The 16,877-nt window shown below is 54.2% G+C and overlaps 1 protein-coding gene across 2 annotated transcripts in view; it reads right to left on the bottom strand.

Moving 5' to 3' along the window:
- EFHD1 (EF-hand domain family member D1) overlaps positions 1-16,877 on the bottom strand; it is a 79,668-nt gene that overhangs the window by 26,153 nt on the left and 36,638 nt on the right. The window lies entirely within an intron of this gene.

Below are 16,877 nucleotides of genomic sequence, written 5' to 3'. Positions count from 1 at the left end.
CCCAGCCCGTCCTAATGACAGCATCAGATCTGCCCTCCAAGGCCTCACTTGAGGGCTCCCTGACTCTGACTGGGGCCATCACTGGCTGGTGGAATGGGGTGGAGTGAAGCAGGATGGTCTGGGTCCCCAAACTGGGCCTATGACCTGGGAAAGCCCCCAACCTCGCCAAAGGGGCCCTAAGTCTCACCCTGCCAAAGGCCCTGCCAGCAAGGGAGAGAGGCAAGGGGACAGGGGCCAGTTTCCAGCATCCACCTAGTGCTAGTCCGTGAATGGCTTGCTCTCTGGGCTCCACTGTGCAGAGCCCCTGGGTTTTCTTGGGTTTCACCTCCCCAGAATAATCCTGCTATCAAGGAAGAAAGAAGCGGGCCAGCCTTTGTCTGCCTGGGGCTCGGCCATCAGAAACCACCCTGGGGATCCCCAGAGGGTAGAGGGTTCTCAGGAAATGGCAGCGCCCCAGAAAATGCCTTACTCTTAATGTTGGGGGAGGGGTGCCTAGGCCTCAGGGCACCAGGAGCTCGAAACACCCAGCTTTCCCCCAGAAAGTCCTGGTACGGGAATCACGTGCTGCCTCTTCAGACAGTCAGGCTCTGGCCACTCAAAGTATGGTCCCCGGACCAGTGGCCCAGGATTGTCTAAGATGCAGAATTTCTTGTCCCTCTCCAGACCTGCTAAATCAGAACCTGCGTTTTCACGAGGTCCCCCCTGCTGCCCAGGCTCTTTCAGGTAGGAGAAGGGCACTGTACCAGACCATGCCCGAAGCATATGGCCTTTCCCAGGGCCTGTGGGTGTCCCAACAGTGTCTACCCAGATGAGCTCAGCCCCCTCCCCCAGATCAGTTCAGTTCAGTCACTCAGTCGTGTCCGACTCTTTGCAATCCCATGGACTGCAGCACGCCAGGCCTCCCTGTCCATCACCAACTTCCGGAGTTTACTTAAATTCATGTCGATTGAGTTGGTGATGCAATCCAACCATCTTGTCCTCTGTCGTCCCCTTCTCCTCCCGCCTTCAGTCTTTCGCAGCATCAGGGTCTTTTCCAAGGAGTTAGTTGCCCCAGGTCACAGGACTGGGTTCCTCCTCCAGGCCTCCCTGCCTGCCCCTTCTCTGAGGTCCTGGTTTCCTGTCTTTCTTGCAGTAGCCCCGGCTCTCAAATTATCTGCCCCTTCCCCCTCTCCCTCCTGATTCACTGCAGACTGAGAAACCCTGTCTCTAAGTGTGTTACCACTGCAAGGTAAATCAGGAGTCTGCAGGCTCTGAGGAAGGGGGACTCTGAGGAATTAAGCACAAAAGCCTGAGCCCAGAGTCTGATTTCCAATCAGGCTGCTCCCGGCTGCCTTTGCAGGACCACCTCCATTCACTCAGTCACCATCTGGCTCAGATCTACCTGGGGCCTCTCCAGAGATGAAAGAAAACACAGAGACCAGTCCCAGAGGGAAGGCAGAGGTACAGACGGCTGAGCTGTGATACTGCTGGAGCTTGGGCAGAGCTGGGTCTGACAGCAGCAAGGCTGCAGAGCCCTGGGAGGGAGCCCCAGTCCCCAGCGAAGTCCACAGGGGATGGGATGTCTCAGAAGTGGGCAGGGGGTCTGGTCCCACAGGCAATCTGGGAAAGCTGTGTCTTCCTAAGGGGGAATGGGGGCAACCCCCAAAGAGTGTGAAGCAGAGATGCGACATCAGATAGGTGTTTCAGAAAAGAGCTCTTAGCTTGATGTGCAGGATGGATGGGGGGTGGGGAGAGGTGGGTGATCATGGAGTGAGCAGACTAAGGTGGCTGGGGGAACACACATCACCCACGGTGGAGAGATGTGGGGAGGGCGAAGGTGAGGTGGCAGTGGTTCTGGGTCAGGTGCGCACCAGCCTCCCCTCTCCTGTGCACAGCCTGTGCTGTGGGGATGCACCTCTGGCTGATACCCTGCTTCTTCTGGAAAGAGGCCAGCACATTTACCATCTCATCCTCTGCCACTGGAGGAGATGGTTAGATAGCGCTCGATGGACATGAGTTTGAGCAAATTCCGGGAGACAGCAGAGGACAGAGGAGCCCAGCATGTTGCCGTCCGTGGGTCACAGAGTCGGACACAGCTAAGTGACTGAACAACCACAGCAGCAGCACCTCTACAGGCTGCAGGAGACTAGCCCCCCGAAGGTCCATACTCGGTGTCTGGAAGCTTATAATGAAAACGATGGTGGCATGGCAGAGCTAAGGGGCCACCCCCACCCCTACAGAGCCCCCACCATGAGCTCAGGGCCCCGCAAGACAGCAGAGTGGACGCAGAGTCAGGCTGCTGCTACTTAGGGTGTTGAGAGAAGCAGGGAAACCTGCTTTGTCCCAAATGCCTGCAGTGGGAGAGCACTGCCCCCACCAGGGACCCTCAACATGGATTCAAACGGAGAGGGAACCGAGGGTGAGCTGGGCTTCCCCCAGCCCGCGCTCTCAGGCTGCAAAAGGCTTCAAATTGGGAGGCTCCAGCTATACGCAAATTCTCTCACTGATGCCAGCACCCCAAGCCAGGCCCCGCATGACCACCCCCCACCCCAGCCCCGAGAGGAACGTGCCAGTGACACCAGTTAACAGGTCAGGAGTGCAAAGTGCTTCAGCCACATGCAGGGTCCAGGTGCCAAGAACCCTCTGGCCACGAGTGACGGGGTAGGGAGGGATGAGCCCTGGAAAGCTTCTGACCTGGCAAATGGAACAGGGCACAGCTGGGTCCATGGGAGCCCGGGTGGGCTCCTCCTGAGGAAGGCGGAGGATGGCAGGAGATCCCGAGTGGGCTCCTCCTGAGGAAGGCGGAGGATGGCAGGAGATCCCGGGTGGGCTCCTCCTGAGGAAGGCGGAGGATGGCAGGAGATCCCGGGTGGGCTCCTCCTGAGGAGGGCGGAGGATGGCAGGAGATAGGAGTGTGCTTCTGGTGTCAAACATCCCTGGTTCAAGGTCCCAGGGACGTCCTGGGCTGTGTGTCCTTGGTTTGGGTTTTGTCTGGGTTTTGCCCCAGAGTGACTCCCTTCTCGCCAAGATCACAGGAAGGCAGATAAGCTCTCAGCTCATCAGCAAGGCCTCTCCGCCCCCACACCCCCCCTTTTTTTTTTAAGTTTTAGCTCATTAAGAGAAATGTCTCATTAACAGAAAGACCGTAATCCTGGGGTCTCCCTTTGGCCCTTTTGAAATTGGAGCACCTTTGCTGGGTTTGGGTAAGTACAGGCGGCTGGGGACTCAGTGTGGGAACACGAACAGAGGAAGTGGGTCTGGGAATTGAGAGTCACCTCCATTCATCCAGAAAGGAGGGTGAGAAGAAAGGGTGTCCCAGGGGATGCCTGTCGTGAACACTCCCTGATGGAGGCCGTGGAGGCCACAAGGGCACTCCTGATCAGCGGGGTGTGGAAATGAGCAGGGTAGGTTCTTTGCTGTAACAATGGGGCGCCTCCCCTTGGTTCCCAAAAAAGTGAAAAAAATCGAAAGTTGCTCGTGTCTGAGCGGCCCCATGGACTATAGTTCATGGAATTCTTCAGACCGTAGTATGGAGTGGGTAGCCTTTTCCTTGTCCACGGGATCTTCCCAACCCAGGGATGGAACCCAGGTCTCCCACATTGCAGGTGATTCTTTACCAGCTGAGCCACCAGGGAAGCCGTTGGCTCCCAACAGCTTCCGTAAAAGCCCTGATGGGCTGGGAAACTGGACCCAACCCTGGAAACCTAGTTGTCCTGGGAATTCCCAGGAGCCCTGTGGATCTTGGGGGACGGGTGACCCCAAACAACTAGGAGTTTCTACATCCGGACCTGGTCAGGCTTGGGGCAGCCCTGGCAGTGATGCAAACCCCCTTGACTCTCAAGTGCTCGAGTCAGGGAGGGACATGGCCAGGCGGAGACCCTGAGGGAGGGGGAGGCCAGGGACCACAGGCCTAGAGGAAGTGGACTGTGGGCGACTCAGCAGTCCCTCCGAACAGAAAGGAAGACACCCAGGCTTGCAACCTCTGGGTCCTCAGAGCCTCCACCTCCACCCACCACTTCCCAGGCGGCGGCTCCTCCCCCAACCCCTCTCTCTGGTTGGCACCACCTTAAATCCAGCAGCCCAGCTGGGGGCCCAGACCTGCAGCTCCCTCAGTGGAAAGAACCTGAGGCTGCAACCTAGGAGTGACCTAATTAAGGCTGCCACTGCACACCGAGTGGTCACGCGATCTCGGGGACAACCTGAGAAGGTGGTCACTTTCCTTGTTCCACGTCTCACTTACAGGCCCGTCTGAGCCCACGTGGCCTGCAGTTGGTGGCACTGCCAGAGGACCCTGCACCACCACACGGAAGGCTCCCACTCCTGACATCCCCGGGGGCTGGGAAGCTCCCCTTGGGCCGTATTTAGGGCCTCGGGACCGCTCCAGAACAGAGCTCAGATCTCTCTACAGAGGTTACGGCTCCCCCGCCCTGCCTGTGGCCTGGGGTCCAGCCCTGGGGACTGGAGAAAGAAGTTAGCCATGCTCAGCCAGGAAGGGCTGGGGACTTCCCTGGTGGTTCCTGGTACGGGAACTAAGATCCCACCTGGTGCGCAGCTACTGAGTCCGTGACCCTCAACTAGAGAGGAGCCTATGCCCTGGAACAAAGAGCCGGAAAAAAAAAAAAAAAAAAAGTCAAGCCTGCTTTACCAGGATAAACACTATGGAGGGCGAGGGGAGCCTCCTAAGAATCAATAGTAACAGATTGGAGATGGGGGCTGGTGGATGGGGGGTGGGGGAGGTTGGCAGCTGTGGGACCAACAGCCCAGTGGGAGGGGGACCCGGCTGGGGCGACCAGCGAAAGAGAATGCAGTAGCCAGCCGTGACTGGCCTTAAGGGTCATCGTGAGAAGTCTGGACTGTGTCCCATGGGCAATAGGGAGCCACTGAATGTTGTGGGCTGTCCCCACCCCATAGGGCTTCTCAAAAGGGAAGCAAGGTAATGAGATCTGGGCTCTGACATGTAGGATGGATCAGGGGAGGCCACATAGGAGGTAGCAGCCCCGGGCTGGGAGTGGGTGGTGTCTCGAGTCCTGGAGGTCGGGCAGCCTGCCACCCAGGGCCCTGCCTGGCTGTGCAGGGAAGGGTGTCGAGGATGGCTGAGGGCTTCCCTCGTGGTCCAGTGGTGAAGAAGTGAAGTGATGTGAAAGTCGCTCAGTCGTGTCCAACTCTTTGCCACCCGGTGGACCATAACAGTCCATGGAATTCTCCGGGCCAGAATACTGGAGTGGGTAAGATGCTCCTTTCTCCAGGGGATCTTATCAACCCAGGGATCAAACCCAGGTCTCCCACATTGCAGGTGGATTATTTTTACCAGCTGAGCCACCAGGGAAGCCCCAATCCAATCTGCCAAAGTGGTAAAGAATCCACCTGCCAAAGCAGGGGACATGGGTTCTATTCCTGGTCCAGGAAGATCACACATGCTGCAGAGCAACTAAGCCAGTGCCCCACAACTACTGAAGCCCTGACGCCTAGAGCCTGTGCGCCGCAACAAGAGAAGCCACCGCAACGAGCAGCTTGCACGCAGCAACGAAGAATAGCCCCTGCTCACCACCGCTAGAGAAAGCCCAAGCAGAGCAAGGAAGACCCTGCTCCAGGGGGTCTTCTCAATCCAGGGATTGAACCCGCATCTCTGTGTTGCCTGCACTGGCAGGCAGATTCTTTACCACTAAGGCTACCTGGGAAGCAATGAAGACCCAGAACAGCCAAAAACAAATTATTTAAAAAAAAAAAAAAAAAAAAAGGATGGTTGAGATTTGGTGGCACAGGGGGACAAGAACACGGGCCACCTGAGTTCAAACCCCAGCCCCACCATGTGCACAAGTGTCATGCTGGGCAAGCCATCTAGTTCCTCTGCACCTCGGTTTCCCCATCTGTAAAATGAGGGATGCTGAGAGCACCCAGCTCCTCGTGCTGACGATGTATAAACGCTAAGAACAGTGCTGCACAGAGCAGCAGGCGCTCTGCTAGCAGTGGCTCTGATGGAGAGGAATCAATCAGAGTGTGGACTTCCTACAGTTGGCTCTTGTAGGAAAGGGAGCGGGGAGCATGCGTCATTTAGGGAGGAGACAGAGACCCTGTCACCGAGGCCAAGACGGACAGAGCTGCCCAGGATCAGGGCCAGCACCTCTCCAAGCCGGGACGGAGTTCACCAGGTCCCTGAGGGCGCAGAGTTGGGCTTTTCATCAGCCAGACCTTGTCGGTAGAGGACAGATGACCAGGGTCCACCATCCCAGGCACAGTGTTCAGGGAGCACTGCCAGGTGGGGCCAGGGGATCCCCGGGAGCTGATGCCCCAAGGCTGGGATCAATCACAGCCCTGGGGTCCCTTGCCATTCTGACCAGGAAGGGGCGGCAGGGCCAGCCTTGGGCACGTGAGAGTTTCTAAGTCCTGAACTTCCTGCAAACCTGACCCAAGCTGGCAGAGTGCGAGGATGTATTGTCAACTAGAGGCAGCCTTGTGCGGGGACAGACCACCTAGCCCTCACTTCCAAAAATCAAAGAATTGACTTTCATTTAGCAACACACAGAGCCGTCAGGCTGAGACTGAAAGAAAGCAAGACCAGGTCTGGACACCCGCGGACACACACAGCGACCCACCCACGACTTGCACAAAGGCCTCCCCACAGAGAAGGGCCAGCAGCAAGACAACATCAGACGGCCACACTTCCAAAGGGCGCAAGAGCCATTAGTGTAAGGAGACGCCCACCAAAGAGGGCGCTGGCCCCAGGCACTCCCACCTCTCCACCTGGAGACCTCCTAAAAGAAGAAATCAGAGATGATAAAGATAATAAAGGAGCAGGCGGGGGGTGGGGGGTGCTGGTCTGAAAACCTGAGGTGAAGAATGCCTCCTGTAACCATGGGGCTCAAGGAGGCAGACACCCAAGGCCCCTGGTGCAGCTCTCTGCAACCAAGTTAGCTCTCACTTTCCTTTTCATCTGCAGTTTTTAAGCTCTCTCTCTCTCTTTTTTAAGCTGTACCATTCAGCTTGTGGGATCTTGGTTCCCTGACCAGGGATCGAACCTGTGCCGCCCGCAGTGGAAGCGCAGAGTCCTAATCACTGGACCACTAGGGAAGTCCCTAAGTCCTCCCCAACCACAGCCCGGCTCAAACACACCCTCGGCCACCTCTCAGGGGAAGGAACACCAAGGCAGCCCTTTCGAGGGCTCCCAGCTGCCCGGTCCTCTGAGTTGGCGAGAGAAGCAGACAGACCTGTTGCTCCTGCTCCAGCAACAATCTTCCAGAAGTGACTCTGGGTCCCTGGTTCCAGGCTCACTCTACCGTCCACGTCCACTTCTGGCTCCTTTTCCCCTGGGGGCTTGAGGTCTGCCCCAGCCAGTGAACCCCGGGCCACAGACAGGTAGAAAGGCCAAGAAATGAAGGAAGGGATGAACAAGACCAACAGAGACAGGGCTCAGGATTCAGAAGTTTCCAAAACAGCTGCCTTCAACAGGGCCCGGCACACCACGGCCTGCAGGCAAACCCCACTCACCAGGTTTTCTCTGGATGCGGCCATGCTGGTGAGTTTAGGTTCCCGGACGTACTCTCTGCAGCTACTGTCTATCACAGTGGCCGAGTGGCTCTAGGGACCCCACAAGGTCAAATATATTCACCACCTGCCCCTTTACAGACCAAGCTGGCCCAACCCTGGCCCAGAAGGAACCTTGAAGGTCATCTAGCCCATCCCCCAGCCTCCCAAGAACTTTCCAACCCTTTCCTACTGCAAACCTCTCACTCCATGAAGACAGACCACCCATCTTCCATTGGAACTCCCGACAAAGGGGCTTACCACCTTTGAGATCATTCCTTCCATCGCTCCACAACTCCAACCATGAGAAAGTTCTTTCTTCTCTACACTGTATCTTTCACTGCAGCTTCATTGCCCACCTTCTGCCCCCTAAGGTCGAGGAGGTCCCCACCAGACTTCAAGCTCTCAGCCCCCATCCTCTGGCTCCAAGAGGCCTTAGATCCATCAAGGGCCTGAATCCCTTCCCAGTCCTGGCTGGCTGCTCCTCCCTGGGTGTGTCCAGAAAGACCACGACCGCCCTCCTGAATGCAGCATCCCCCAGGGTCTGCTAGGCTACACGGGGTGTCTTGTACATGAGTTCAGTGTACATGAGTGGTGGACGGCTTTCCTGGAATTTGAATCCTTCCCTGTCAAGCAGTATTGTAGTCAATCCATCCCACTGTTCAAAGTTTGTTGAGTGTCTCAAGGGCAGAAACCCCTCCAGATCAATCTGTGCAACCCCAGTACCTGGCATGTGCTTCACTGAATGAATGAGAAAGCTGAATGAATGAATAGGTCATGACAGGAGGTGAGAAAGAGATTCATCATTATCACCATTATTACCACTCCACAGGAGCAGGCATCAGCAAACGCACAGACAGTGCTGGCCATGGGAGCCCAGGGGTGGGAGCACTGAGGGAGGGGTCACAGAAGGTCCAGGCAGCCTGGGAACCTAGGAGGGATTTACCAGTGAGCCTCAGGTCTGCGTCTTGGGGCCACTGAGTACAGGTCGGGACTACAGAATGGCACAGTCCACATTTCAGTAACTCAGGTCCCCCTGTACACAGGCCTTCCAAGGAGCATCTGAGACTTAGCACCAGGGTGCCCTTCAGTCACCAACACTCAGGGGACACAGAAGCAGGGGGGAAGGCAGAGGTTTGTTCCAGGAGGACTCTATGATGAGGCCAACGCTGTGTGTGAGACAGTGTGAGTGAGCATGCCTCTAGGCACGAGTGAGCCTGCTAGAGTGCATGTGATACACAGCTATCCGTGAAGCAGGCAGCTAATAGCGAGCTATGCAAAAATCCAGCGTGAGGGCTGGGCTCCTCCACTGACTATCTCTGCCCAAGAAGACAGGCCTGGGACCCACTAGCTCCGAAGATCTGATTCATGCAACACATCCTGAGAGACTCCCTAGGTCAGCTGTACTGTAAAACCACGCATGAAGTAGCCCATGTCCACCAAACTCCCCAAATCCAGTGGAGGAAGGCATTCCCTAGTTAGACTAGAAAGGTATTCACTAGTTAGACTGGGGCAGGGAGGTGTTGTAGGGCTAAGAGTGTAAATACAGTTAAAGTCCCCTGGACCTTAAAGCGTTGAGCGTGCTCAGTCACTCAGTTGTGTCCGACTCTTTGTGACCCTATGGACTGTAGCCCACCAGGTCCTCTCTCTCCATGGGATTTCCCAGACAAGAATACTTGAGTGGGTTGCCATTTCCTCCTCCAGGGCGTCTTCCCGATCTAGGGCTCGAACCCGAGTCTCCTGCATTGGCAGGCAGATTTCTTTATTGCAGGCAGATTCTTTTACTGCTGAGCCATCGGGGAAGCCCTGAAGCTTTGACACCAGGCACTTAATTAATTTTGCAAGGGAGAAAGGGAAAAAGACTTTTTATTTTTGCCTCATGTAGAATTTGAATAAGTCACTCGAATTCTCACGAAACAGGATGCTCTGTAATGAGGAGGGTGGAGGAGATGTCCCCAAGAGAGGAGGTGAGGAGCAAGGAATAGAAAGAAGGAAGCTCTCTGCAAAGATGAAACCGCCAGAAATCGTGCCACCTCCTTCCAGCTCCTCCCACATCACCCAAGCAGGGCAAAGAAAACCAGTGCTTAAACCCCTGTGAGAAATAATTCCCAGTTACAGCATCTTTCTGCCAGAGACCAAAGCCTCAAACAGAAGCCGACCTGGCTGGGTTCTGGCTGACCACTCGCCAGGAATTCAGACAAGCCCTGAGTTCTCCTGCCTCACCTTCAACCAGAACAGCCAAACGTGCATAATCCAGGGCAGGTGAGGGAATTTCAACTCTAATGTGGATCACGTTGCACCGAAGACACAATCAGGAGAGTCAGAAGCCCTTGCCTTTCTCTATGGGAGGAAAAAGAAACACTTAATGTCCGGTTATTTCCACCAACTGTTCTCTGCGTAGAAGGCAATTCACTTGAAAGATACAGATAAGAGTGGGTGGGCTGCCTCCCCTCCCCATTCCCTAGCAAACCTCCTTAACTCGGCTCCCTTCACCTCTTTGGCAAATTCCCAGCCCTCCATCTCCACATCTCTTCCTCCTCTCGTCAGAGAAAAATCTAGAGAGGAGAAAAAGCAACTGGGGACGGGGGAGACGAGAAATGAAGAATTCCAGGACAGCCTCCGCCTTTCTGGAGTTCAGTGGTGACAGGAGTCGGGTGCTGGCAGGGCGTCCATGACATCATCGTTTCGGATTCCGAATAAAAAGACAACTTTCCCATAGCCAAACGCTCCTCTCCCCACCCTCTCTGTGGGGAATTGAAACACAAGCTTTTAGTATGCTACAAAAACACCACAGCTGCATTTTAAGATGCTGTATTTGGGTCCTGCCTCGAAGTGGTTGCCCTCATTACCTCCCTTTGAACGGGGCCTCTGGATAAGCGCAGGGTAATTAAAATTTCCTGTCTAACCTTGACCGCTCCACCAGCTCCTATTACAGCCCTGGACACATACTGTAGAGTCAGTTTCTTCGGGGCCCTCTCCCTCTTCGTTTTAAAATCAGGCCACTATTCTCTGGGCCCAGGCTATCCAGTAACACGCTTGGAGATGGAAGGGGAACTTTTTCTGGCCGGGCTGGTGATGCCTCTGGCTTCCCACACTCATTAGAAAATGCTCTCTCTTCTACAACACACCAGGTCCCAAGAACATAAAGACAAATGACCCCCACTCCAAGGATCCACTGTGTTCACAGGCTGGCAAGAATCCAGCGGTTTTTAAAACCTTGAAAATGTAAGAAATCCCTAGGCAAAATACTTTTAAATAGTATTTAAGAGATCAAAGCACGTTTTGCAATGTCTATGTGAGTAGAGTCCCAGACAAAAAGAATGGGCATACTCTGATCCGGTCAAGTCCGGTTCTGGGTGAACTCAAAGGCGACATCACAGTCTGGATCTAGAGACTGATTAGAAATGAAATTCTTGCTGAAAGTAAGTGCACTCCAGGCACAAGTAGGGGCTTTCTGCTGATTTTGTTTGTTTTTTTTGCAGTTAGATGGCAACTCCATCTGATCCCCCTTCTGTTGGGGCAGGAATCATTCTGGCTTGGGTTACCTCTCAGACATTCCTAAATCACCTAAATAGCCGAACGTGGTTAAGACGCTGGCGTGAGGGCTCCTTGGAAGGGCCTCCCCACTGCTGCACTCTCCCAGGAGGCCAAGACGACAGTCATGGTGCACAGCAACTGGACACCTCTGCCCCGCCCTCAGTAATGAGCTGAAGGGGGTCCCCTCGAAATTCACAGCCACCCAGACCTGCAGAATGTGACCTCTATGCAAATAGGATCTTTGCAGACATGATAAATTGAATTAGGATGAAGCCATACTGTGGAATTCCCTGGCGGTCCAATGGTTAGGACTCCGCACTTCAACTGCAGGGGTGAGGGTTTGATCCTTGGTTGGGGAACAAAGATCCCCCACGTCCCTGAGCATGGCCATAACTCCTGGGAGTCACAACTAGAGCCTGAGCTCTGCACCAAGAGAAGCCACGGCAATCAGGAGCCTGCGAACCGCTCGCCACAACGAGAGAAAGCCTGGCCAAAGCAACGAAGACCAGCACAACCAAAAAAAAAAAAAATGATGAAATCACTGGATTCAGATGAGCCCTAAATCCAATGACAGGTGTCTACACAAGAAGGCCACATGAAGACAACACACAGGGAGAATGTCACGCGGCTATCAAGGCAGAGACTAGAGTAACGTGTCTATAAGCCCAGGATGCCAAGGATTGTTGGCAACCACCAGAAGCTAGGAGAGGCATGAAAGCGTTCTTCCCCAGAGCCTGTAGAGGGAGCATGGCCCAGCTGACACCGTGACTTCGTTTTCCAACTGCCGGAATGGGGAGAAAACACATCTCTCTTGTTTTAAGGCACCAGCTTGAGGTCCTTACCACAGCAGCCTTAAGACTCACATCCACTCATCCCTTCAACAAACCCCCTGGGTGCAGTCCCAGAGGGACCGATAAGACAGCAAGTGGCCACGCACATCTACACTCCGTGTCCGTACTCCACAGCTCAAGCTGCAAGAGATATCAGCTTCAAAGGATAAAGCAGCCATTGCAAAGTGTTTGCAAACTGTTTAACAAAACGGACAACACAGAATCTGCATATCCACCCAAATTACAGCTGTGAAAATTAGTGACTCAAACCTACTGGCCTCACCATGGGCCAAGCATTGCACTAACTGCTTCACATACATGAATTCATTTAATTCCCACAATAATCTCACAAGCCAGGTGCCATTCTATCCCCACCTGACAGAAAGGGAAACTGAGGCACAGAGCCTTCCGGCAACCTGCCTAAAGTAACCTTTGAAGTAGCAAGTGGTAGAGTCAGGTTTGAACCCAGGGAGCCTGGATCCAAGTTCATGTTCTTAACAGTCTCACAACACTGCTTCTGCAATGGATAAAATATGGAAAGCTCGGAAAACAAGTTAATGTGTTATGTGTTCTTTGAGATTTTTCACACGATTTTTTTTCAGTTTAAGCATAAAAAGCAAAGGAAGTAGAAAAAGGGAGGAAGAGGTGTTTTTCCAGTAGTCACGTACGGATGTGAGAGTTGGACCACAAAGAAGGGTGAGTGCCAAAGAACTGATGCTTTCAAACTGTGGTGCTAGAGAAGACTCTTGAGAGTCCCTTGGACTGCAAGGAGATCCAACCAGTCAATCCTAAAGGAAAGCAATCCTGAATATTCATTGGAAGGTCTGATGCTGAAGCTGAAGCTCCAGTACTTTGGCCACCTGATGCAAAGAGCCGACTCACTGGAGAAGACCCTGATGCTGGGCAAGATTGAAGGTGGGAGGAGAAGGGGACGAAAGAGCATGAGATGGTTGGATGGCATCACTGACTCAATGGACACGAGTTTGAGTAAGCTCCAGGAGATAGTGGAGGACAGGGAGGCCTGGCCTGCTTTAGTCCACGGGGTCACAAAGAGTCAGACGTGACTTAGTGGCTGAAAACCAACAACAACGAGGTACGCTTCAGGTGGAGCAGACAGGTGGCAATTACCAGCTGCTGGCTGGATAAGGTGACGCCATAGCAACACACTCACAGGGCAGGGGGAGGGTCGGGGAGGGGTGGGCATGCCTGGGAGGCATAGGTACCTGGAAGACCCCCACGAAGTGCTTTCCTTGCCCAGCCCTCAGAAAGCAGCTGCAGAAAAGGTTCAGTGCAGGAGTGACTAGATGTGAAGGGGGCTGTGAGCAAAAATGAGGTTTTCAAGAGGACTCACCTAGATGTAGTTTTTTTTTTTAAGTCATGCAGTTTTGTTTTTTTTTTTTTAAAGTCATGTAGGACAGCAGGAAGAGGGAAACATGAAGGAGGGTCAGCAGGAAAGCTGGGCTGAGCTGTGAGCAAAGCTGGGATCAAGGACCTCATCAACTGCAAAGGGCACCTACAGGAAGGTGGCAGTGCCAGGCCAGCAGGTGGCAAATCCCCAGATGCCAGGCCCCACAGCAGCCTTCCCGGGTAGGAGGGGGATGAGGACTGAAGGGCAGAGCTGAGTCAGAGGGGTCCAGGTGACAAACTCTCCCAGGCTGGGAGCTCCTGACCCTGGTGGGGTGGGGGGAGCAAGATTTCAGCTGCCTCCCAGGGGAGAAAACTGGGCAGGAACCCCCAAGTGGGGGACCCCATCACGCTCAGGTGGACGCTCACGGGGGCCAGGGCCAAGGAGTCCCTGGTTTGTGCTGGTGTGGGTAGCAGGGTGGGGAGGGTTTCGGACACGGACATGGGGCTTGGAGCCGAAGCTGGGGAACGGCTCTCAGCAGAATGCCCCTGTTTCATGTCTCAGGCTGACTTGGTGCTCGTCACCCACTCCTCTCACTCAGTTCTCACTAAACCCTTGAAAGAGTGCTTTCCTGGGGGCTCAGTGGAAAAGAACCTGCCTGCCAATGCAGGAGACGTGGGCTCTATCCCCGATCTGGGAAGATCCCACATGTGGCAACTAAGCCGGTGAGCCAGAACTGCTAAGCCTGGGCTCTGGATTCTGGGAGCCCAAACTACTGAAGGCCTGATGCCCTAGAGCCAGTGCTCCACAACAAGAGAAGCCATGGCGGGGAAAAGTTCAGGCACCGCCAACTAGAGAAAAGCCTGTGCACCAGCGAAGACCCAGCACAGCCAAAAATAAATTTTAAAAAATTCAATTTAAAAAAACCTTGAAAGAAACAGCTGCCCGCATTTTACAGATGAAGAGCGAGATGTGGTTAAGCAACTTGCCCACAATCACAGCAAATGACCCTGGAATGGGTGGGGTGGGGGGGCTCTGTCTGTACCTTCTCCAAACTCAAAATGGATAATTTGGTCTTGATACTAGATTTAAGCGGGGTTTCCCAAATGATGCTAGCGGTAAAGAACCCACCTGCCAGTGCAGGAGACCTGGGTTCAATCCCTGGGTAGGGAAGATCCCCTGGAGAAGGGCATGACAACCCACTCCAGTATTCTGGCCTGGAGAATCCCATGGAGAGAGGAGCCTGGAGGACTACAGTCCATAGGGTTGCAGAGTCGGACACGACTGAAGCGACTTAAGCACAGCACAGCACTAGATTTGGCAGGGGAGGGAAGGGTCTTTCCAAACCACCATCAGGGAAAGCATGATTCTCCCAATGGTCCCTGCTCCTGGCAGTCACAGCAGCTACCCGGCCCTCACGGGAAGGTGGTGATTTTACCACAGTGCACACACTGGCTTCCTCAGTAAGAGTCCCACTGCCAAGCCCTCTGCCAGTCACCACAGGGGTGGGGCACATGGCTCAGGCCCGGCCAATCAGAGCAATGAATTCCTCTGGCCGCAGCAATAGATTCAGAGCCAACCAGAAACAATAGTAAAGCTACAAAAGACACACACACAATAAGGCCTTTGCTATGGTTACCCTTCCCACTGGACTTACTGGAGCTGCTGTGGCCACACTGCAACCACCAGGGATAAGCCACCTGAGAATGGGGACCACACAGAGAGGAAGCTGGCTTCAGAAAAAGACATGAACCTCTGAGGGCATCATTTGAGCTCCCAGATACAGCCATACCTGATACCAGCCCTTTTTTCTTAACTTCCTGAGCCCATTAATGCCCTTTCCGTCTCTGCCAGTTTTGGTTGCAAGTGGCAGAAAACCCCATCTAGACTTGTGACTGACACAGTAGCTCTGGACAATGAAGTCCCACACTTGACTAGGCTGCCAGCTCTTCAGGCCCCTAGAGCACACACTGCCTGCACGTTAGCTTGACCTTCTTCAGCATCTGTTTCCTCATCGGTGCCACCTTGCTTGATCTCCCAAGCCCCTCTGATTGTGTTCAGTTCAGTCCAACTCTTTGCCACCCCATGGACTGCAGCGAGCCAGGCCTCCCTGGCCATCACCAACTCCCAGAGTTTGCTCAAACTCATGTCCATTGAGTCGGCGATGCCATCCAACCATGATTGTGTCGACGTCCTTTATTACTCTTAGGCAGCCAACAAACAGCCTTTCAAAGACTGTTCTACAGAAAAAACATAATAATAATAAAAATAAATAAATGAAAGAAATCTGAATGACCCCCGAGCAAGAGGAAGATGACAGTCCCTGTGATGCCCTCTCTAAAGCCACCTGGACTGGGAGGGACTGCTGGGCCCTGGGAGCAGTCAGTCGGGGAATAGTATGCCAGGAAAGGCATACCCCCAAATAAGTCAAAGGGGTGCTGACAAACCATGCACTTTTCAGTCTCTGCCCCAGTCACAGTCTTCTGCCTCGACTCAGGTTCCCTTGCTGTGCTAAGTCGCTTCAGTCGTCTCTGACTCTGTGTGATCCTAGGGACCGAAGTCCACCAGGCTCCTCTGTCCATGGGATTCTCCTGGCAAGAATACTGGAGTGGGTTGCCATGCCCTCCTCCAGAGATCTTCCCCGCCAGGATCAGACCGCATATCTTATGTCTTCTTTCCTGGAGAAGGAAATGGCAACCCACTCCAGAAATTTTGCCTGGAAAATCCTATGGATGGAGGAGCCTGGTAGGCTACAGTCTATGGGGTCGCAAAGAGTCGGACAGAGCCACTTCACTTCTTTTCTTTTTTCTATGCCTTCTTTACCACTAGCGCCACCTGGGAATCCCCAGGGCTCCTTAATAGCCCAAATTGGACCCACCAGGTGTTAACTCCCGGAGAAGGCAATGGCACCCCACTCCAGTACTCTTGCCTGGAAAATCCCATGGACCGAGGAGCCTGGTGCGCTGCAGTCCATGGGGTCGCTAAGAGCCGGACACGACTGAGCGCCTTCACTTTCACTTTTCACTTTCCTGCATTGGAGAAGGAAATGGCAACCCACTCCAGTGTTCTTGCCTGGAGAATCCCAGGGACCGGGGAGCCTGGTGGGCTGCCGTCTATGGGGTCGCACAGAGTCGGACATGACTGAAGCGACTTAGTAGGTGTTAACTCCAGAGAACAAAGCCTGGAAGCGAGGGACCGGGAAATTAGGGTGTCGAGGAAGCCGAGGAGACGCGGTGGCTCCGGGTACCAATCTGCCGACCTCGGTGCCAAGGCTGGAGCTGGTCACAGTCCGGCCTCAGGAAGGGGCTCAGGCTCCCGCCACACAGCGCCGGCCACAGCGCCTTTAAATAGAACCTCCGCGGGTAGGACAAACACATTCCAAGCGCTTTTTAAAACGCCCCAAGCAAGACCTGGCCGGCGGCCTCCGGTCCCCCCAGGCATTTCCCGGTTTTGGCGCAATTCTCCAACAAATATTAATAGCTCAGTTGGGAGCTTATGGTGTGCAAAATACTTTCTGGCCTTAAAAGGCAGGATGATTTTTTTCTCCCCACTCTCCAGATGAAGAAACTGAGGCCCATGGAGCTGCCAGACTACAAGGCCGACTACTAGTTCAGGCCGCCAGACAACGCTGCCTCCATCGCCCGGGGTTGGGGCTCCCCCGAGGG

The sequence above is a fragment of the Bos indicus x Bos taurus genome, chromosome 3, assembly GCF_003369695.1.
Source record: "Bos indicus x Bos taurus breed Angus x Brahman F1 hybrid chromosome 3, Bos_hybrid_MaternalHap_v2.0, whole genome shotgun sequence".
NCBI classification, from domain to species: Eukaryota; Metazoa; Chordata; class Mammalia; order Artiodactyla; family Bovidae; genus Bos; species Bos indicus x Bos taurus.
This window is presented reverse-complemented; position numbering and strand designations above follow the sequence as displayed.